General features: G+C 40.2%; 1 protein-coding gene and 1 pseudogene across 2 annotated transcripts in view; one reads left to right on the plus strand and one right to left on the minus strand.

Annotated features, from left to right (window-relative positions):
* LOC149226188 (putative serine/threonine-protein kinase PBL22) overlaps positions 1–17,801 on the minus strand; it is a 153,877-nt gene that overhangs the window by 114,191 nt on the left and 21,885 nt on the right. The gene's annotated exons all lie outside the window — the stretch shown is intronic.
* Positions 13,149–14,410, plus strand: LOC149226189 (histone-lysine N-methyltransferase CLF-like; annotated as a pseudogene).

Below are 17,801 nucleotides of genomic sequence, written 5' to 3' on the forward strand. Positions count from 1 at the left end.
ATCTCATTCAAAATCCAACAAACTTATTAGTTTTTCAGGATTTCAAGGTTGAAGGGATTGCAATGTTTCCATTGGATTTTGTCATGTATTAGGGTATGGAACTCGTATTTAATCAAGAGCACCAATCCCTCTATGTACCTTGATGTTAGTGACATTGGTTGTCGAACTCCTCTATCATGACCCTACTAAAAATGTACCCACCACTCAAACAAAATCTTGATTTGACTTGCTATGTTTTTTCTATCTTATGTTAATGCTTAGAGGGTGATATTAATGACAAAGATCCCTATACAGATCCAGAGGTAATGACAATGATACCACTGGATATTAATGCTTAGAGGGTGATATTAATGACAAAGATCCTGACTTTCCAATAAGACTAAAAAATTAGACATTTCTCGTCGCAGCAAGAGGCCCAAGAATTAGCAATAGATAATAGATTTACTTGTCTTTTCTAGTTTCTAGTAGTTTTTATAATTGTTGACTCTTTCATATGTATTATGATATTTTTTGTAAATGATATATGACAATTTAAGTTTGAAGTTTGAAGTTTGAAGTTGGCAAGTATAACTCATTGGTAATGAATTATGAATATGATGCTTCGTGAAAGTTGAAAGTTGTTTCATTTCATGTTAGATATTCTTTGTTGTAATGGTTACACTTAGCTTACAAGTACAACTTTGGAGATCAATGATAATAAATGTTACATATTGAATTTTGAAAACTTGAAACTTTAAGATTGATTAATCATTAGACTCAATATGTTGTATGTTACTAACTTGTGGGCATGGTTGATGAAGATTATTACTTCTAGATGATTGATGTTATATGGTTCAATCTATGTTTTTATGTTTTTTATATCTAATTCATCATTCTACATGTTTTTGTTGACATATATGCATCAAAATATAAATATATATATATATATATAGTATATAAAAATTCACTCCCAAACTGGGAGCTTCTGAAAATGTCGTTGTCGCTGCCGCTCACAAGTAACCTTGCTCCAGTTTACCATATCCATATTTCCAAGTATGTAAAAAAATTTGCCTTCCTTTTCTTTGTTTTCCAAGATTACGATATACTATAAATTTAGAGTGTCTCTTCTTACCCTCTTTTGAATTTCCACATTTGTTTTGTGTGGTAGGTCCAAAACTAGAAAAAATTAATCAGAGCTCTACAAAATGGCAAAGCCATTGGACCAAATGTGGGAGTATGGTGAGCCATATGGGGGTGATAATAGAACAAAGCTAAGGTGCAAGCTCTATGGAATGGAAATATTTGGCGGAATCACCCACTTGAAATACCACCCTGCCAAAATCCCAAGGCATGATGTGGATATTTGCCCTATAGCTACCCCACATGTTGCTCTTATTGCAAAGAACTCAATTCTTGATACTACTAGAAAGAGAGATTAGAGGGAGGAACTAAGGAATTTCATGGGAACCACAAGCTTCTCAAGGGCAAGGGAAACCTAATCCTTGGCCACACCTTCTTAGTGCAGTGTTATTATTGGATTATCGTTATAGTATCTAGAATCTAGATGCCTCATGATGAATGTGATTTTGTATTAAGTTTTAACTATTATCCTGACAAAACATATCACTAAAAAATCAAGACAAATATCATATTTCAATATCTACTATCAATGATTGTTGTACCACTTGACATCTTATACATTTTATATTGTAGTTTTATCTTCATATTTGTGAGACAATGTGTTTGTTTGATGTTGATGTTTGCTTTAAAAAAAATAAAAATTTGAAAATATGTCAAGACTCGGGACAAATATCATATTTCAGTATCTACTATCAATGATTGATGTACCACTTGACATCTCATACATTTTATATTGTAGTTTTACTTTCATATTCGTGTGACAACGTGTTTGTTTGATGATGATGTTGCTTTAAAAAAATAAAAAAATGAAAAAAAAATGATTATTTTTGTATTTTTTCCAAGTTTCCTGATAATTTCCAATATTTTCCTTGATATTGCCAATAATTTAAATTTTGGACCCCAGCGATAAATTTCTGATAACGATAAATGTAACATTGGTTTAAACTTTATATGATTACTGCATGCACAATTTTATCATTATGAATTGAGCCTTCAGGTGATGTATTGAGTTTGAAAGCATTGCCAATGCGGATGATCATGGTAAGCACATGTTTGATCTGTGCCAGGATCCTTAGAGATGATTTGATACCAAAAACAATATTCCCCAAGGCCCCTTTTTGGTGCTGTGATACCAAATGATATGTCATATTTGACTGATGTCACAAGGCTAGTCAATAACACTTAAATCTCTCTTCCAATTTTGGTAGTCAAAGCATTAATAGATCAGGATGTAGATGTGTATATCCTTCCAAATTCATCACTTACACCTGCCAATAGAGTCAACACAATCACATGCAGAAAAACTACAAATTATAATCATACAATTTGGTGTACATTATGAGTTCTTCTTCCCTTTGGCTACAGTAGCTTCTCAGAGAAGAACAGGAGTCTACAGGGTAGAAATTAAACTTTCATATGTAACCTGACCAAATTCCCAACATTGTAACAACCCTATCCCTGATCTGCAAATGCTAAAACTCGCCAAAGAATGTACATGATTGCAACTAAATTGTTTATCCTTGCCTATTGATGAACAGACTCTTTAAAAACCCCACTTAAGAGTGAACAGACTCATAACATACATGTTAACAATCTTTCTCCTAATAAAGAGAAATACTCCATAAATTCTTCTTGTTGAACCAGGTCTATACCTGATAGAACTGGAAGCAAGAACGAAGCTGATTTTATATAGACAAAAAATGAGGGGCGTGGGCAGCAAAAGGATACAAAACATGATCAGCATAGAGGTCCGGAAAAGAAGAAAATACAAAATGGAGACTACAATGTAGAAAGTAACTGGAAAAATCAAAGTACAAGAGTAGTCACATAGAGAGAAAAAAAAATTATCCCAATTAAGGACAAGCTTGAATAGGCTAAGATGTGAGACAGGAAGATGAAGGGAACCAATACAGCAGGGGACATGCAGAGCATTCCAGGTGTGCAGGAAAGGAAAGGGGTGGAAACAAAGCAACACTACTCACAACCCTGGCACGTATAGCCACATCAGGAAGGGTACAGGATTAAAAATCAACAGGTGAGATGCACTGTTCCAGCCTCCAGGAATCACGAGTAGAGGACACAGCTAAAAGAGCATCAGAGATGATGCACTTGAGGGGTGCAATACAGCAGCCAACTGTGCCGGAGCAGGTCACCCTCCTAAGAGAGCATACCAGATAAGTAACACAACTACTTTATCACTACCCACTAAGGAGATATCCCCTCTTGCTCTTCTCCTCTTTCCTCATTTTCCAGCTCTCTTATTTTTGTAAAGGAATGATACAATGTAATGTCCTCTTCAAATTGATTACCCCAAGGCGGGGGGATGAAGTAGCCTATCCAACCCCATAGGCTATATTCATTTATAAAGGGGGGAACCCATTATTTAATGTTATTGGGGTAACATTGAGTAAATTGGGGTAACTGGAGGAAACTTGCCGATGAAGACAAATTTGGCGAAAGATGGAGGGAATCTTGTTAGCCCCTCAAATTTAATTTAGGAGGGAAGACCCCAATCCCTTTCTCTATACTCTGTTTAGCACAAATTCTGAAACAGCATTCATCCATTTTTGTGGCAGCGAGGATCCTAAGGCGCTATCTGGCAGCGAAGCATCCCTGTGACAAATCTGAGGCAGCGGCCTCTCTTAAAGGAATTTTCTGTGGCAACATAAGCTCATGAGAGAGAATTTTGTGACAGTGGCGAGAAGTTTTAAGGCCACCCCTGTTCTGAGCCTACGATGGTTTGAGTAAACCCTTCTGTGACTGTGGGTCATTCCTGGAGTTTCCCTTATGGCAACGACTTGTCTTTAAGGACATTTCTCAGGATTAATTTGGGGTAGTGTATCATTTTGAGGCTAAACCTGAGTAAGCGGACCCCCTTTTAGGGCTTGATCTGTGGCAACATACCATTTCTGGAGGGTAACTTTCTACGACAGCAAGGGTTTCTGGCACTGTGTGAGCAGTGAAGTTATTTCTCTGAGGCAGCGGCCCTAACCTCAAGCACTTACCTGTGGCAGCGGAGGATTTTGAGGCCATTTGTGATAGCGGTTCACCTCTGTAACACCGCTTGAGGGAGTCCTGTAGCCACGCCCTCATATATGGCATAATCTGTGGTAGTGGTGGAGGCTCTGTGGTGGCAGCGGATCCCTTCTGCACAGTGGATCCTGGCTAAGGCAGTTCTTTAGGACAGCAGAACCAGCTTGAAGGTTACAACAGGGTTATTTCTGAGGTTCGGTGTGAGTGGCAGGGGATTGTTTAATAACGAAGTGCTGTTTGACAGCAGCGGCTCACTTTGTGACCCCCTTTCTTAAGCAATCTCCATTAAATGGAGTTAGAGGAGGAAGGGTTCAGCCAAAGTTAGAGGTTCACTAAGTTTGGCAGAGGGACACACAAGTGGGACCAATATGCAGTTATACTTTTTTATTATTTCTTGACTTAACAAAATTTAAAATTTCCTATAGTCAAGAATTAGAGCGATCTCAACCGTCCAAGGAGATTTAATCTCAGCCCTATGTGGCAGCAGTGGGCCCAGGTGGATCTCTAAGTAGGAAAAAGGGTGTTCACTTGGCTCATTCATGCACTAGAGACTTGGTGGCTAAAGGCAGCAAAAAGAGAACACTTCAGGCTAGGGTTTCAGCACACTAGCGCTTCAAATCAACGCGGATTAAGGAAGAAAGAGAGGTACACAAGCTTCAGATCTTATCCAGCATCCAATATAGCCAGGCCGTATTCAGGTCGCAGAAGAGGTCATATTCATAATTCAAGCCCTACAAAACTGTCCGGACCTGTACAGTGCACAGATTGACTAGGCCATGAGACTAAGAGAGGGTGTATCAGCGTGTCGAAGAATTTGCAGAGCCAAAGGGAAGTTTTCCCCTGATTGTAATATTTTTCTTAACAATATTTTTTTCTGAAGCAGCCTAAGAGAAGCCACCAAGTTTGCAGGTTTCCCCGGTTGGCATTCCCTGGGTAAAATTTGTTGTGTTCAGTTTTATGGTGCGATTGTCTTCATTTCTTCCTTATTTTCCGCTGCAAGCTAGTTAGTAATCTCAGTATATTTGTGGATTGAAGTCAAAGTTGAGCTTTAAGCTCTTTGATTAGAAGTTAGCATAGTTCGCAATATTAGTTGTTAAGTTTTTAGAAAACAAACATGGTATCAGAGCCACGTCTCTGAGTGAAGACCAGCACCATTGTTTCAACCTCAAGAACAGATTTAAGGCATAAAGGAGAGGCGCAATATAGTTGAAGGGTTGTGCTAGGGTTTCTACCAATGCAACCTAGGGTTTTGACCCACAGAGCGCAGATTTTCCACTCAGACTAGTGCACAAGGGTTTCTAAAGAATTCGACCAGCAGAATGTCTTACTAGGGTTTGAGACCAGAGCACAATTTAGAGGGAGCAGCAAATTTCTGCTCATGATGGGTGAGGATTACTATGGTGCTAGAGGAGAGGGGTGAAGGAATTTGTGGAGAACCCACTAGCCACACCAACTGACCCCCAGCAGTTGGCTCAGCATAACAAGAATGATGCTAGAGCAAGAAGGATTATTCTTGAAGGAGTCAAAGACCATATTGTACCACATCTTTCTGGCAAGAAGACTGCCAAAGAAATGTGGACAGCCATTTTGAGCTTATACCAGGGCTCAAGTGAGGCTAGAAAACTTGTGCTCAAGGACAAACTCAGAAATATCCGGATGGGCAAGTCTAAGCCCATAATCTCTTATCTCATCAGGTTTACCTAGGTGAAGGACGAGTTGGTCGGTGTGGGAGAGACAATGTCTGAAGCAAACATGGCAAGCCTTGCACTATTAGGGCTTCACAAATCGTGGGATAACTTATAGGATGCAATGAGTGGCAGAGAAAAGTTTCCAGACTGGAAGCGATTGTGGGGCAACTATGTCCAGGAGGAGATTCTGAGGCAAGCTAGATTTAGAGCTCATGTTAAGCATGAGAATGAGGAGAAATTTTCCCTTATTGGCAAAGGGGGCAATGCCAAGAGAAAAAAAGAATGCAGGAGGGGCCGAGTCCAGCTCCAAAGGCATGAAAGAAAAGAAGGATCTCAACAAGATAAAATGCTTCCAAATTTGAGAAAGGGTTCTCACTCATAGCTTGCATGGCAAGCTCAATAGCATATGGTATATTGACAATGGAGCGTCTAGCCGTATGACTCGGAACAAGGAATATTTCAGCTAGTTGATATGGAAGAACATGCAGTTTCACATTGAGCTAGGAGATGATGGCAGGTACTTGACCAAGGGCATGGGTACTGTCATATTTGAGGACTCTAGTAACTCTCTTCATCTCAAGGATGTCCTCTATGTTCCAGGTCTTAAGAAGAACCTTGTTTCAATTTCAGCCCTAGAGGACAAGGGTTATGAGGTTATCTTCAGCAAAGGAAAGGCCTACCTCAAGCCCTTAAATTCTAGAGCCATGAAGCAGATTGGAGTGAGGGTGAAGAACTTTTACAGGCTACAGTTTGAGATAGTCGCAGCCTTGAGTAGCAGAGAGAGTCGTGAGTAGGGTCGAGATCTTGGGGAGCTATGACACAGGCGTATGGGCCATCTACACCATAGAGCATTGAAAATCCTCAAGGAGATAGCCACAGGGTTGCCATATTGTAACACGAACCAGCATGACATGTGAAAGGGCTGCACACTTGGCAAGTATTGCAAGACGTCCTTTCCCAGCAATGAAAACCAAGACAAGGCCATTTTGGACTTGGTTCATTCAAACGTATGTTGTTCATTCTCTTCTCCATCCCTCATGGGATATAAGTACTATGTCACCTTCATTGAGGAAGGCGTGGATCTTCTTTATGAAATAGAAAGACGAGGTGTTCTCGAAGTTCCTGGAGTTCAAAGCATTGGTGGAGAACCAGACAGGAAAGACGTTCAAAGCACTAAGATTAAATAATGGTGGAGAGTACAGCTCCAATGCCTTCAAGGATTTCTGTGCTAAGGAGGGCATCAAGAGGGATCTCACCACACCCTATAGCCCTTAGCAAAACGAGGTGACAGAGCAAAAGAATAGGAGCATTATTGGAGTGGCCACGGCCATGTTGCATGATGAGGGACTGCCATTATTTCTTTGGACAGAAGCATGCAACACTGCAGTCTTTTTGCAGAGCAGGAGTCCACATAAGGTGCTTGGATGAGTTACACTAGAGGAGGCATTCACCAGCAAGAAGTCGGATGTTTCTCACTTCCGAATTTTTAGCAGTTTGGTTTACTACCATGTGACTTTAGAGAGGCAGAAGAAGCTGGAGCTTATAGCACAAAAAGGCATTTTCATGGGCTATAATGAGACATCCAAGGCGTACAGGGTGTACGTACCAACACTGAGGAAGAGAGTTATCAAGCGTGATGTCAAATTTTTGGAGGAAAGGGCTCTCAGGAAGTCCTTAGAGCATGAGCAGGCTACAGCATAGGTAGCGTTAGGCTTGCCCAGCTCCTCAAACCACATAATAGCTAGTTGTTGGGCAGGTCGCACAGCAATTAGTTGAGGAGGCAGTGCAAGAGCGAGAGGAGAGAGAGGAGGGAACAGGGCACACTTCAGAGGTAACACCTAGCACGGGCAGAAGAAAGCAAAGGTGGGTTTATAAGTTGATTCAGGAGACTCAAGACAGGTTTGGCGCACCTAGCTCTACATTCAAGCAAAGCACAAAGCCACAGAGATAAACAAGTTATATGGCATTGATGACTGAGTCTTTGGACTCAAAGCCTTCTAGTTACAAGGAGGAAGCCTTCTAGGAGATTGTGCCAAGGCCAAGGGCAGATCTGTGATTGGATCCTGGTGGATCTACAAGATTAAACACGGAGCAGACGAGAGCATGGAGAAGTATAAGGCTAGATTTGTAGCCAAAGGTTTCTCTCAGGTGGAGGGCATTGACTACAACGAAACTTTTGCACACGTGACCCATTATTCGTCCATGAGGACCATTATAGCACTTGCAGCACAAATGGGGTGGAAGATCCACCAAATGGACGTGAAGAGTACCTTCTTTAACAGTGTGGTTTGAGGGGTTTGAGGCACATAGCAGGGAGATGCATGTGTGCAAGCTCAAGAGGGTTCTATTGGGCTCAAGGAGGCCTTGCGAGCGTGGTACTCTCGCATTGACAGTTATCTTCTGGTACTGGGCTTCACCAAGAGTGAAGATGACCATAACCTATACTACATTGTGGTTGGGAGTCAACCTATCATTCTTGTGTTGTACATAGACGACCTCATACTGACAAGGGACGAGAAGCTCATCAATGACTACAAGAAGGATCTTGCAACAGAGTTTGACATGAAGGATATAGGGCTTATGCACTATTTCCTTGGGTTGGAGGTTTGGCAGGGTGATGGACAGATTTTCTTGGGACAATAAAAGTACGCTTTGGAGATTCTCAAGAGGTTTCACATGCAGGATTGCAAGCCCATGGCCATGCCTCTGTTGACAAGCTAGAGGAAGGAAGTTGTTAGTAGAGCAGAGCGAGTTGATGCCACATTCTATGGACAGTTGATTGGGTTGTTGATGTATCTTGTGAACATGCGACCTGACATGTGCTATGCAGTGAACCAGTTGAACCTACTAGAGTGCACTAGGTTGTTGTTAAACATATCCTCAAGTACCTTAGAGGCACAGTGGATTATGGTTTGTTGTACATACAGGTTAATGGAATGAAGTTGGAACGCTTCATAGATGCAAATTGGGCAAAAAGTTCCATAGACAAGAAGAGTACTCCAGGTTGCACCTTCATTGTTGGGTCAACAGTTGTTTGTTGGTTCAGCAGGAAGCAGAGATCAATGACACTGAGCTCAACCGAGGTTGAATACATGTTTGCCAGCCTAGCAACTTGTGAAGCCATCTAGTTGAGGAAGTTGCTTGTTGGGCTTTTCAATCAAAGGTTGGAGCCTACAGTCATACACTGTGACAATTAGAGTTGCATTAAGCTCTCTAACAATCCAATGTTCCATGACCGCTCCAAGCACATCGAGATCAGGTACCACCATATCAAACACTGTGTTCAGAGGGGCAAGATCAAACTTCAGTACATTCCTACAACAGAGCAAACAACAAACATATTGACCAAAGCTTTGCCTAGAGGGATCTTTGTCAATTTCAAGGGGAAACACCTTCCTCTCTAAGAGGGAGTGTTAAATGGAGTTAGAGCAGGAATGGTTTAGCCAAAGTTAGAGGTGCACTGAGTTTCGCATAGGGACCCACAAGTGGGAACAAGGCGCAGTTATACGTTTTTATTATTTCTTGACTTAGGAAAATTTAAATTTTCTTATAGTCAAGAATTAGAGCGATCTCAATCGTCCAAGGAGATTTAATCTCAGCGCTTCGTGGCAGTGGTGGGCCCAGGTTGATCTCTAAGAGGGAAAAGGGGTGTTACTTCACTCATTCATTCACTAGAGACTTGGTGGCTAAAGGGAAAAAGAAGAGAACACTTCAAGCTAGGGTTTTAGCGAACTAGGGCTTTAGATTAGAGTAGATTAAGGGAGAAAGAAAGGCACGCAAGCTTCATATCTTATCCAGCATCCCAATATACTTCAGCCAAGCCATATTCAGGGTGCAGAAGAGGTCGTATTCAAGTCGTACGAAGTTGTACGGATATGTACAGTGTGCAAATTCATTGGGTCGTGAGGCTAAGATAGGGTGTAGCAGTGTGTTGAGGAATTTGTAGAACCAAAGGGAAGTTTTCCCCTCGTAATATTTTTTTGAACAATATTTTTTATTGAAGCAGCCTAATAGAAGCAACCAAGTTTGCAGGTTTTCCTCAATTGGGTTTTCTTGGGTAAAATTTGTTGTGTTCAGTTTTATTGTGTGTTTGTCCTCATTTGTTCCTATTTTCTACTACATGCTAGTTAGTACACTCAGTATATTTGTGGATTGAAGTTAAATTTCAATTTTAAGCTCATTGCTTAGCATAGTTCACAGATTAGTTGCTAAGTTTTGAGAAAACTAATAATCTATGGCAGCAACTTGAGACAGAGGCTTGATCTGGGCATCAGATCACCGTTGTGCGAGTGTGTGGCATCAAAGAGACAGCAGGAGGCAGAAAATATTGAAGTTTGGTGCAAGGTCAGATTAAGGATATTAGGACAGTAGAGTTTTGTTGATAACAAGTGTTGTGTATTTGAACTGTAGTATGAAATTGGGAGAATTGTGGATCTAAACACCTTATGTATCGTTGAACTAATTTCATGTGAATGAATTGTTGAATGCATGGTTACACTATCTTATTGCATTCAACATTGTCTCTAGGTTCCAAAAATTGAAAGTATATTGTGATGCTAGTTAGAATCTAGAACTTGTCATGTGCTATTTTCAAACCCTAACGGATATTACAGTGGTATCAGAGTTGTGCATCCTACAACTTGTGAGCATATGAACCTTGGATGTTTCTGGAAGATAGGGAGAACATTACAATCAAGGAAGAAGAGGGGTGCCCACAACTCAGTCATGGAAGATAGGGAAGAACAAGAGAACCTATTTGGCATCTTGAACGAGCTATCAAGGGTGCAGCAACAAATAATCCATTGGCAACAGCAAATAGCTCAACTATTAGCACAAGGGCAGCAATAAATAGCCCAAGGACAGCAACAAATGACCAAAAATTTTTCCCATGTCATGGCAAATATAAACATTACAAGTAACAATGTTGCTTTTGGACCTAATGGTGGTAACAGGGGTTTTGCAAAGGGGAGCAACAACCATAATCCTGGCTCCTTCAACAATTTTGCACAAGGAAACACGGGGGCGATTAATAGAAGGAACCAATGGCCTCTACTACCCCATTTTCTAGATAGTCAGGGCACGGTAACCCAAGGACCAGTAGAACAGAATGGAGATTTTACAGAATATTTCTGAGAGTATGCATCACTAGGAGAAGATGTTCAGGAAGCCACGACTTTCCAAGAGATCAATAGCATTAAATACAGAAATAGGCCCGAGGGCACACGGCAGAATCATGATCTAATGCGCAAGGTGGGGCAATTGTCCATTCCCTCTTTCGATGGGTCATCCAAGTGTTCAGTAAGAGCTTGGGTACAAAAGCTAGACACCTACTTCCAACTTAACCCCATGTTGGAAGCAAATGCTATCAAATTTGCCACTTTGCATTTGGAAGGGGAAGCGCATGAATGGTGGTACCATGGATTGGTCACCTTGGGACATTCCAACATCACTTCTTACGAAGTCTTCGTGCAAACAGTGATAGACCAGTTTGATAGGAAGGGCCAAGAGATACTCTTCAAAGAGCTAGCACATCTCAAGCAAGTTGGTGCACCAAATGCCTACATTGAAGAATTTCAGCAAGTGGCTATTACAGTGACAAATATATCTGAGCAAAGGTTGGTCATGCTCTTCACAGAGGGTTTAGCCGAGCCACTGTGTGGGTGGGTCAAGGCTTTCAAACCCACCACCTTACAAGATGCCATTACCAGGTCACGGGATATGGGAGATGTAGTACCAAAATTTAAATTTTCATCCAAACCACCCATCCCTCTGAGGGACAAAGATAAGAAATCATTTCAAAGAGATGGGACTAGGAAGGATAGGTTGGATGAGGAGACTCAGAGCGAGCTAAGGAGGAAGAAACTCTACTTCACTTGCAAGGAACCATGGGAACCAGGTCACAGATGCTTGGGAAAGGGGAAGATCCACTATATATTGAAATAGTGTCATACAGTGACGATGAAGATGTTCCAACGCCAACACCAAGCAAGGAGCCTAGCAATTTTGGAGAAGAGCAATCCCTTGAGGAGGCCAAAGGAGATAAGAAACCTTGTACAGGAATTAAGGGTGGTACTATCGCCTCTCTCTCTGGAGTCCCTAAATATCACACATTCAGGATCAAGGGGGTCATACAGGAACAACAAATCATAGCTTTGATCAACAATGGAGCTACACACAATTTCATCGATGCAACTTTGGTGGCAAGGAGAGGTATTCACACAGAAGAATTTGAGGGCTTCAACATGATGGCAGCTAATGGGTATAGCATGACATGCACGCAAGTGATCCCACATTTGAGCATGACACTAGGTAATCACACATTCTCCAATGATTACTACATAGTATACCTTGCGGATACTAATGTTGTTTAGGGGTACAATGGTTGTACTTGACAGGAAAATTCTCAATGAACTATCGGGTGATGGAAATGGAATTTCAAGCCTCAAATGGCAGCAAGGTAGTTTTGAGAGGTATGTCCAATGGTGGTCCTCGAACTATATCAGCTAAGAAAATGGAAGTGATATACAAGCACAAAGATGTGGCTTGCATAGCAAAATGTTGGATTACAAGACCAAAGTTGTCAAATAACAACCTACAGGCCTATGAGTTTGGTACCAAGTACAAGAAGAATGTTGTCATTGATGCACTCTCCAAGAAACCAACTGCATGCACGCTCATGGAAATCTCCAAAGATTGGAATGCCCATTTCCTGGTAGAATATTCCAAAAATAAGATTGTTTCCCAATTGATGGACAAACTCATCCAGGATGACAGGTACAGAGTAGAGGAAGAGATCATTTTCTATAAATACAGGATATGTTTGATCCCTGAATCTACACTCAATAAGGAGATCTTGAAGGTTGTACATAACCCACATCAAGTAAGACACTAAGAGCTCTTTGAAACATACAGGCATATCAAAGAAAGGTTTTCTTGGAAAGGCCTCAAGGATGATGTGTTGAGGCACGTAAGAGAGTGGAAGACTTGTCAGCAGAACAAGCCCAAGTGTACTCTTGTAGGACTGCTCCATCCAATTCCAGTGCTTATAGATGGGAATGCCACAAAGAGGAGGCAATGTTAGGGAGAAAGTCTTGCTAAAATAAAAGAGTTAGGCATTCAAGTAGTTGAAGTACTGCATCATCATATGAAAGGAGCTTATGAAGCAACCATAAGGTACCACGACTTGAGAACTTTACATCCCCAAGGATAAGGATTTAGGAACAAGACTTATCATAGGCAGTGTTAAACAGCCTTAGTCAATGCATTGGGGTCAAGCCATATGAAATTAAGGCAAGGTATGATTATATTATGGAACAATATCATCAAAAAGGATCTACTAAGATCGGAGGCAATGGATCTGGTGTTGAAAATTTAGCCTTGGGTAATATATTTCTTGGAAAAGATCTTGATGCAACTATGGATCCCTTTGATAATTTGTTTTGTCCTCGTTGCCTAGTATTTGATTGCCACTTGCATGGGTGTTCTCAGGCTCTTGTTTTCCCTTGTGAAAAACTAACACTATGGATTCCTCCAAAAGAAGAGTGTAATATGCTATATGGTAATCCATGTTATCATCTGTGGGTTGCAAAAGTTGAAGAAACAAATGGCACAAAACATGTTCTTTCTATAAGCAATGATGTACCTAAGGTATGCACCCAAAGGAAAGGTTCAACTAGTGATGGTTTGAGAACAGCAAAAGCTCCTCAAACTAAAAGTGGTTGTTCAAATGAAAAGTCAGTTACCGAGAGCAATTATGGTCAATATGATTTAGGGAGGACAACTCTGACTTTAAGCAGCCTGAATCGTCACGTAAGGGTAAACAGAGGGAAAAACTCGTTGGGATTTCAAAGAAAGATAATAAAAGGATTGTTGAACGAGTTTTAGTCTGTATGAGGAAAAGGCAAAAAAGGATGACTCCAAACATTGACAACATTGCTATTGGAGTTGTTTCACTAGTTGATCAAACCTTAAAAAAAGCTAATGCTAAAACATTGGGTGCACCGCATAAGAAGAACAACAAGATATCCTCAACAAAGAACTAGAATTTTTTGAGAAAAAAGAATTCAACAATGTAGAAAATATGGAGCTTCAAGATGACACTAAAATTGACATCCAAGGTGTTGCAACTGAAAGGGGAGAAGATGGGGAATCTTGTAGAAAGGACTCAATGGTCTTGTAGAAAGGACTCAATGGTTGTAACATGTACCAAACAAGATGATTGTGGTTGGAGAACAATTGCGAAAGGTTTATATGCAAAAGGTGTAGAGATGTTCGAAAAGAACAATTGTTTTATAGCACGCAACTTATTGAATGGTCTGAAGACCTATTTTGAGATAGCAGAATATATCCATCACAGTGAATCCACAATGCAGTCGGTAGCCTGGGATGGCCCAAATTTGCAGTCTGATGGAAACAAAAGGGTTGATAACTATGAATGCAGAAATATGAAGCTTCTCCTAAAGAAGAAGCAGCGAAAACTGCTGGGAGGACTAGATGTTTCTAGATGGGAATCAATTTTAAAGAACCTTGTTAACAAGCATGATTACCTTGGGAGTACACTGGTGAATTGATTTCACATTGAGAAGTCAATAAATGAGGAAAGATTTATGATCGAGAAGACTCCTCATTCCTTTTCAACTTGATCTATTAGTACATTCTTGATGCATACAGGAAGGGAGATAAGTTGAAATTTGCAAATCATTCACCGACTCCAAATTGTTATGCAAAAGTGATCATGGTTGTTGGTGATCATACAATGGGATCAGAGCACATCGTGCAACACCCAATATTGCAATTGCTTGATCACAAGCAATGTTGGGAAGGGGGGACTCTAATGTCCTCTTCGAATTGATTACCCAAGGCGGCGGATGAACTAGCCTATCCAACCCCGTAGGCTATAGTCATTTATAAAGGGGGAACACATTATTCAATGTTATTGGGGTAACATTGGGTAAATTGGGGTAATTGGAGGAAAATATGTGGAAGAAGCCAAATTTGGGGCAAGATGGAGGAAAACTTGTTAGCCCCTCAAGTTAAAATTAGGCAGGAAGACCCCAAAGGGAATCTATAAAATGAATAGAGGAGAATCATTTTACTCGTCATGGTTTATGAATATTTCTTATTTGTGAGTTGAGGTTCTCGAGGGTTTAAGACCCCTTTCTTTTTTATTGGTTTTGGTGGTGAAAGATTCCACCCTAGCCAATCCCTTTCTCTATACTTTGTTTAGCACATATTATGAAATAGAATTCATCCATTTTTTTGGCAGCGAGGATTCCAAGGAGCTATCTGGCAACGAAGCATCCCTGTGACAAATCTGAGGCAGTGGCTTGTCTTTAAAGAATTTTTGTGGCAGCATAAACTCATGAGACGATTCTATGGCTATGAGCCATTCCTAGCGTTTGCCTTATGGACATTTATGAGGATTAATTTGTGGTAGTGTATCATTTTGAGGCTAAACCTGAGTCAGCATACCCCCTTTTAGGGTTTGATATGTGGAAACATAGTGTTTCTGGAGGATAACTTTCTACGAAAACAAGAGTTGTTAGCACTGTGTGGGAAACGAAGTTATTCTTTGAACCAACATCCCTATGGCCACGCCCTCATATTTGGCGCAATTTGTGCTGGCATTGGAGGCTTTGTGGTGGTAGCAGATCTCTTCTAGACAGTGGATCCTAGCTAAGGCGGTTCTTTAGGATAGCGACACTAGCTTGAAGGTCACAATTGGGTTATTTCTGAGGTTTGGTTTGAGTGGCAAGGGATTGTTTGATAATGAAGTGTTATTTGATAGTGGTGGCTCACTTTCTGACTCCCTTTCTTAAGCAATCTGTGGCAACGGCGCGCATTGAGACAAAGGCTTGATCTGGGCATTAGATCACTTTGTGCAAGTCTATGGCATCAAAGAGATAGCAAGAGGTAGACAATCTTGAAGTTGGGTGCAAGGTCAGATTAAGATATTAGGACAATAGGGTTTTGTTGATAACAATTATTGTGTATTTAAATTGTAGTACGAAATTGGGAGGATTGTGGATCTAAACTCCTTACGTATGGTTGAACTAGTTTCATGTGAATGAACTTTTGAATACATGGTTACACTATATTATTGCATTCAACATTGTCTCTGGTTGCAAAAATTGAAAGAATATTGTGATGCTAGTTAGAATAAAAAATTTGTCATGTGCTCTTTTCGAACCCTAAGGGCAATTTTACCCTGAGGGATATTACATACAATGAGATGTAAGCTTTTTTGTCCCATAGGCCAGATGGCCTTGTGGACGTTTCTATGAATTTATATTCTATTCCTTTTTCCTCTTTAGAGGGTGTTAACTATAGTTTACTATATAAACGGGTTGTTACTCATTTGCGACCAATTTCAACTACAAAGAACTTGTTTTGGTTACAAATAACTTGCATTGCAGAATCTTTAAACTGACACCTATCATTGTCATGACAGTTCAACAATATGTCAGGTAATGGTTCTTATCACTCAATGGCATTGTGCGTGTCAACTTAACAAGCTAGAGTCAATGGTGAGTCACATGGTAGGGTTAGTACCAACAGAGGTGGTCATGACCCAATAGTGTTTAGTGGTTAAACTACCTCTAAAGAGACTCTCGGGTAACATTAATTTTGTAATACTAAAGAGGCTATTGCTAATACATCATCATTATGACGTTTTGAAAGAAGAAATGCATGCCACTATTCTCACCAGCATGTTTCCACCAAAATAATACCAATTTTCACAAAGACAGCATTACTGTTCAGATTTAGAGTTGTTTAGCTTCTATTTGCAATTTCATTACTTTTAGTAAATGAGACAATTTGGAACTTAAAAAAAAAAATAGGATTTTAATTTATATTGAAAGAACTAGAATTCCACCCATAATTGTTACAATTCTTCTAAAAATAAGAGCTACCAAAATTCCTTGAGTATTTGAGATTGAGCACTCCAAATCCTCAATCAAGAACTCCACAATACATAAAATTTGTTCCATTCCAACCGAAGATTCTCCAAAATACCTATAAGATCCATATACATTTGCATTCCATTCTTAACAATTTGTCAATTTAACTTTGACTAGCTTCTCGTTATCCTTGGCAAGATATTTTTCAGCTTTTTTCCAATTTTGATCCATCCCGAGTTATCCAGTGAGTCTATCGCATCACCTTTCTTTAGATGGTCTCTAATAGCAACTTCATCCTTTTGAATCATTAATGGATCTTCCTCGTCTGCCTGGTCAGCCCAAGAAGATACTTGTTCAATCTTGTTTTATGGAGAAACACTAATAGAGGCATTGTTCTTAGAGTTGTTATCTAAAGAGACGATGGAGATCAAAATTCTGTGTCTTGTCCATGACCACTTTTGGAAGATCAACCCCAAGAGTCTTTTTTTCAAAATTATTCTTGTGGGAAGCAGTTGGGGTACCAGAATTCTCAATGTTGTTATAAGCCTCCTCTCTGCTACCCGCATTCACTTGTCTTGTTGTTGAAATTCCATGACCTTGATGGGGATTTTGTTAGATTCTAATGACCTTTTTTCCTCTTGTTGATTTGCCTCGTTACTGAGATCTGGGTGGAGTTCGTCCTTAAAGATGTTATGAAACCAGCGCCAAAAAAAAATAGAATAGATAGATCAACGCCTTAGAATTCAAGCTCTTCGAGGGGGCAACCTCCTTTACATTACATAAATGAACAGTTCTTGGATGATTCAAATGACAAAACCTCCTTTCTATATATAGGAGTCTAAAGAGTCACAATATAACCCAGCCGACCTAACAATAATAATATAAAGCCACAAAAATAACAATAGAGGGATTCTATGGGGCACAGTAATAACAATATGGGGACAATAGGGGCACAACAATATTAATAAAGGATACAGCTACAATAGTAATGGGGCAATCACTAGTATTATAGGGACCTAACATGCCCCTCTCCTTCAAAAAAGTGTTGTCCTCAACACTT

This window comes from Pinus tabuliformis, chromosome J (genome assembly GCF_031772625.1).
Source record: "Pinus tabuliformis cultivar Carrire ecotype Pingquan chromosome J, CPIR1, whole genome shotgun sequence".
Classification (NCBI taxonomy): Eukaryota; Viridiplantae; Streptophyta; class Pinopsida; order Pinales; family Pinaceae; genus Pinus; species Pinus tabuliformis.